This window comes from Mizuhopecten yessoensis, unplaced genomic scaffold (assembly GCF_002113885.1).
Source record: "Mizuhopecten yessoensis strain PY_sf001 unplaced genomic scaffold, ASM211388v2 scaffold9385, whole genome shotgun sequence".
Lineage (NCBI taxonomy): Eukaryota > Metazoa > Mollusca > Bivalvia > Pectinida > Pectinidae > Mizuhopecten > Mizuhopecten yessoensis.
This window is the reverse complement of record NW_018408021.1, coordinates 8,309-14,580: the sequence shown is the minus strand read 5'-3', so window position 1 is coordinate 14,580 and position 6,272 is coordinate 8,309. Positions and strand designations below refer to the sequence as shown.

Genomic DNA, 6,272 nt, shown 5'->3' with positions numbered 1-6,272 from the left:
ACAGAGCCCCACCCCTATGCCCCTNGGGCGGGGGGGGGGGGGGGGGGGGGGGGGTCATAACCACCAATTATACAAAATTGAGACCTCTTGGCGTAAGGATGCTCCAGACTAAATAAGGATAAAATCCCTTAATCCTGATGGTTGAAGAAGGATTTTAAAGATTTTACCTCTATTTCTCCTATTGGGCTCCACCAGGGCCTTCTGCCCCCTGGGAGACCACACCCACTGCTTATACAAAATTGAGTCCCCTTGGCCCAAGGATGCTCAAGACTAAATTAGAATAAAATCCCTTAATCCCTATCATAGAAGAAGGATTTTAAAGGTTTTACCTCTAATTCCCCTATTGGGTCCTGCCCCTCTGCCCCTAGTGGGGCTCAATGACAAGCTATGCAGCCAACTTTCCATAGAGAGACGGGTCACAACTGCCTACCATTCCCAGACCAATGGCCTGACAGAGCCGCTTAATCAGACACTATGTCATGCCATTGTTAAGTATGATAACGGGACACAAGATGATTGGGACACATACTTGCAACAGATTGCATTCGCAACCAGGACATGCATACAAGCCTCAACCAAAGAAACTCCTTTTCATCTTACATATATATGGAGGAGAGGCAGTACTCCCAGTCCAATTGGACATACCTACAACTTTGTCTCCTGATTCTGATATCAATGCTGACGACTTCCAGGAGATTTTAAATGACAAAGCTGCATCTTTCGCAGAACTGTTGAACTTGCAGATCCTTGCTAAGGACAGGTTCAGAGAGGCACAAAAGAGACAGAAAACCCACTACGATAAACAGAACAAGGGAAAAGAGCATGTAGTTGGAGACAGTGTCTTAATCAGAAACAAGAAGAGAGTAAACAGGAAAGGGGACAAACTGGCATCAAAATGGGTTGGACCTTTCGTTATGTCTGCCTGCATCTGAAAAAGGGTGTATAAATTAAGTAGAGGGAAGAAAAACAAAGATAAACATCAAAGACATGAAGCTGTATAGACAAGACGAAGAGACAAAGACTGCAACAGGTGCAAAGAGAATGAAGAGAAATCACAGAAAAGTTTAGTCCGACAGAACAACTAAACAGAAACAAGCAACAAAGAAAACAAAGACAAGAAAAAGACTCAAAGTTCTGCCATCAGAGACAAAGAAAGAGAAAAGAAAGAGCAATGCTTTAAACAGAAAGACCACAGAACCGAAAACAAAATCCCATCTTCCAACACCTGTCAAAGGGATACCTGAGCATGTAAGGACAATGGAGAGCAGCACCAAGCTGAAGGTATTCCAGATATGCAGCAAAGCCTCGGTACAACGACCAAGCAATCCTACCAAGGATGCTGTTGCTAAGTCACCAATCCTTTCTATTATCATGGAGGCTGACCGGAGACTCGGGGAGGAGGTTGACCGGAGACTCGGGGAGGAGGCTGACCGGAGACTCGGGGAGGAGGTTGAGCTTTGCCAGAATGCTATGCTTTCTTGGTATATGACTGCAGATCTCAAGACGGAATTAGTCGACACACTTGATACATTCATGTTAACTTCACCACTCCTGACAACCTCATTCCATGACAACATTTTTATTGACGATATATGCTTAAGACTATACAAAATGTGCCTACCTCAACATTACCAGCTGACTCACCTTGCAAAGTTCTCAAAACTTCAACAAAAGTGACCATTGGAAACAACATTATAACGGAGGGACCTGTGTACACTTTATCCTGATAAGTGGCTGAATGATCAGGTAATTTTATAAACAAGCAATGAAAATCTAAGAAAATCATGATACATAGATAAGTATCAAATAGACAGGTATTGATATAAACAAAACATTTCAAGCATCAAATGTGATTTAATGATACCACCAACCCAACAAAATACTGGCTATTACAAGAGGAAATGATGTTGATAAAACTAAAATATAAGAACAAGCTCTACAAATTGGTGTAGGTTATAAACTGAAATTAAAAAAAGAAAAAATAGTTTCATCAAGTTCTTGCAGAATTTGCAAAGTGACTTGAAACAACTACTCTTTATCTACAGGAATGTTCATTATATTCATTGCTCCTATTTCAGGTTATCCACGCCTATATATAAGGACTTTTGAAGTCAGGTTTCAATTTCGTCCTCCACAAAGGATGCTATGTTCCTCCCTTTTTCCTAGCGACTAAGTGAGAAGCAGGGGAATACAATGCTTGGCTGTATCCAAAGGTGATTTTCTAACAAATTATTCATATCATTGAAGTCCAAAAAAACCTGGAACATCATATGTTTTTTTTAGGTTTAGATTTCAAAGATGAAGGGCAGTGTCAAGGATACAAATACCTCTGTGTATTTTTATACTTATACAAGTACTTGATAATTGTATGACAATTGGTCAAAATCTGTTTAGAAAAAAAAAAGTCAGAAAGAAATTGAAAGATTTTCTTAACTCAAACACAAATGTTTAGCCCTACCAATCAGCAAAACAGCCACCATGAATCGATAAAATTGATATCTTGTTTTATGATGCATTCTCATATTTGATTGACATAAAGTTTAATAAAAAATCTATTTAGAAAACAAGATTCTAAAACAACAACAGAAAATGTAACTTGTATATATATGAACTAACAAACAAAATGAACAACATTGCTTTGCAGAAATAGGACATACTCTTCACCATCTCATTGGCAGTATTGATAACTAGTTAATTTTCATGCAATGTTTCTCAAGAACAATGCTGATTGAATAAGAAATAAAACAATAACCAAAATGTCCTCCTTCAGGTGAATTGGGAGTCGTACCAGACTGTATTGTTGCCCGTTTGTCACCAGCACCACTGGTTTCTCCTGGTTGCCTCCATGGAGACTGCTACCATCTCTGTGCTCGACTCCCTTCCTCATGCAGGAAGAGCACAAAGATTCAGCTATCATTGGAGGTAAGAACTTTTGTTAATGTCTCCTTTACTGTTCTTAAAGGATATCACTATGCCCCCTCAACAGATCTAGAATTGGTCATCTTGCCTATTCTGCTTTTAAGATTTTAACATATTTTACCCCTGCGACCTTGAAAATGGATGAAGGTCATTTATTTGAACAAACTTGCTAGCCCTTTATCCCAGCATGTTACTGGCCAAATATAAGCACACTAGGCCTCTCAGTTATTCAAAAGAAGTCGTTTAAAGGTTTAAAACATATTTGACCCCTGTGCTCTTTAACATAAGTCAAGGTCATTTATTTGATTAAATTTGCTAGCCCTTTATCCCAGTGGGTTACTGGCCAAATATTCCATCTCCTCTGGGTGTTCAGATCTTGGGAACTGTTTTTCCATGACAGTTTCAAGATGTTTTGGGAGCTGACCTCCTGAGTCTCAACTAACCCAGTACCCTCAGTACCTGTAACCTTTGTTACCCTCCCTACAGTCTCAATCACAGACTTACTCAATCTTAACATCTTCCTTAGTGATGTTCACAACTGACAGTACCACTTTATCTGGGCTAGGTTCTGCTATACTTCTGGCTATCAATAACCCCTTTCCTCTCCACTCAGTTCTAGGCTCTACTAAAACCGTGGTTTCTGGTAAGTGACCGTCTGTTTTTTTGTCTAAACTTTTCCAAATAAGAAGGCATCATGATTTCCTCACAGGGTCTTAGAAGAGCCTAGTTTAAAGTTTTCTGCTTGTACAGTCTAAACTTTCCTTTACTTGTCACTAAAATGTCTCTCCCTAACTGCAGTACACCAACATATTTCCTGAGAAAATCCATCCCCATGCAGTATCCCAATCAGACTATCATCATTATGTATATCATAGGATAACCTATGGGTATTTTGGGTGTCCATAGAGTTAGTTGTACACTAAGTAAATATAGCAATATTATGTGTAGAAATTCAGTTTCAATTACTTGGTAAAATCTGTAATGTTATGTGAGTATTTGCTTTCAGATGGGATAACTGTTCATAAAACTCTTTCAAATAAAGTTTATGATAATAAAGTTAAATTTGCCGATATCTATTTCTATGTGATAAATGAAGGTGCAGTAAATTAGCAGCATGAGTTATATGATAGTAACTGAAATGTTCATTGTTGTTTTTAAATATAGATTTCCTTCAAGTGCTATTCACAGCTTGGTACCTCCAGAGAGGTATAAAACAGTTCTAGGAGTGCACCCCATCCACTCTAGCAAACCTTTACACCACAGTTGTAAAGTCATATCCTAAGTTATGGGCAGGTGAAGAGGAGCCCCAGTGTACATATTGTGGGTGACAACTGGGGACAGTAATGTCCCCAACCATGTGGTACCTCTGGAAAGGATGGCAAGAGGTAAGTATGATTAATACACAACACAACATATGTCAGAGTTCAAAAATTTATTGTACTAAAACCATTTACTTCATAATTATACCAATAATGAAATATGTTTCAAGCACACCTACATATCATGATTATAATGCATACTAAGTTTCAATGGTATAAGTCAACAAATGTAGGAGATATTAATGACAAGTGCAGTCAATGATTGTGAAACTCTCCGATGGCGGCCATTGCAAAATGCTTATACTACAATTTCAAAAACTTATTAAGATATTTATAATTTATGCCAAATTAATGCATTTGACAAAGAAACAGATGATATTTTTGTGAACTTGATTGAAATTCTAAAAGTTATATGAATATACTTAGTTTTGATGAACAATTAAATCCAAAATAACTGAAAATTCGGTAAAAAATATCTAAATATTTCTAACACTCAATTGCCATTTTATCACATGTAGACCTATAATGATTATAACATACACCAAATGAGAAGGGTATGGGATGTACATTTATGGACTCGGAAGCAATTAAACACTTTAAAAAAAGTTTTGTCCAAAACATGGCAAAAACTTTAAAAAAACAAAACAAAATATCTCCATATCATTTTGATGTAAGATCATTAGCTCACGGTAACTAATAACCGGTGAGTTAAGAACAAAAGGTTACAGCAGGCAGACAGGCAACACTTTACCATATAATACTGCGGTAAAATGTAACGGGCTTATAAAAATGCCAAAAATCGGACATGTCATGAATATGTTATGTGTTTTTTATATAACTATAGGGAGATTTCCAGCTGAATCTCCTTGGGGTTGGCTGAAGCCAAGCATCAAGAAATGTAAGGCAAACGACATTGGCTGGTGTGTTTGTGATAGTACTTCCACATTGATCCCATGTGATCGTTGTGGAATTAAGTCAAATCCAGAATGCTATGGTATTGCGAGGCAATTCTACACTGCGCAGGGGAAGAAAACCTACATCTGTTGTGGGGATGTTTCCACAATACTTAAGGTGGTGCAAGTATACACTCATTGTATGACATGTACATCATCTGTCTAACCAATCAAATAGAGCTCGGTTGTCTAATTAGTATTATGGTGTGAAAGTTTACATTTAAAATAAATTTCAAAGGCATGAGTTATTAGCTCACCTGCCCGAAGGGCAAGTGAGCTTATGTCGTCCGTCCGTCCCTCCGTCCTTCCGTCCGTCCGTCCGTCCGTCGTCCGTCTGTCCGTCGTCAACTTTTTGCTTTAAACAATTTCTTTTCGGTAACCAAAAGGCCTAGGAAGATGATATTTGGCCAGTAGCATGCTGGGATCAAGGGCTACCAAGTTTGTTCAAATGAATGACCTTGACCCACTTTCAAGGTCACTGGTGTCAGATGTCTTTGAAATCTTCAAACAACTTCTTCTGAATAACCAAATGGTCCAGGGTACTGATATTGGGCCAGTAGCATGCTAAGAACAAGGTCTACCAAGTTTGATGAAATAAATGACCTTGACCCACTTTCAAGGTCACAGGGGTCAAATATGTTAAAATATTTAAACAACTTCCTCTCAATAACCAAAAGGCCCAGGGTACTGATATTGGGCCTGTATCATGCTGGGATGAAGGGCTACCAAGTTTGTTCAAATGAATGACCTTGACCCACTTTCAAGGTCACTGGTGTCAGATGTCTTTAAAATCTTCAAACAACTTCTTCTCAATAACCAAATGGCCCAGGGTACTGATATTAGGCCTGTAGCATGCTGGGATGAAGGGCTACCAAGTTTCTTCAAATGAATGACCTTGACCAACTTTCAAGGTCACATGGGTCAAATATATTAAAAACTTCGAACAACTTCTTCTGAATAACCAAATGGTCCAGGGTACTGATAGTGGGCCAGTAGCATGCTAAGAACAAGGTCTACCAAGTTTGATGAAATAACTGACCTTGACCCACTTTCAAGGTCACTGGTGTCAGATGTCTTTAAA

The 6,272-nt window shown here is 38.5% G+C and overlaps 1 long non-coding RNA gene across 1 annotated transcript; it reads left to right on the top strand.

Moving 5' to 3' along the window:
• The first annotated feature begins 323 nt into the window (after window positions 1-323).
• Window positions 324-4,227, top strand: LOC110457970. Its single transcript, XR_002463749.1, has 4 exons — window positions 324-1,746; window positions 2,079-2,213; window positions 2,771-2,922; window positions 4,084-4,227. It is a non-coding gene; the product is annotated as an uncharacterized LOC110457970 (long non-coding RNA).
• Window positions 4,228-6,272: the final 2,045 nt, after the last annotated feature.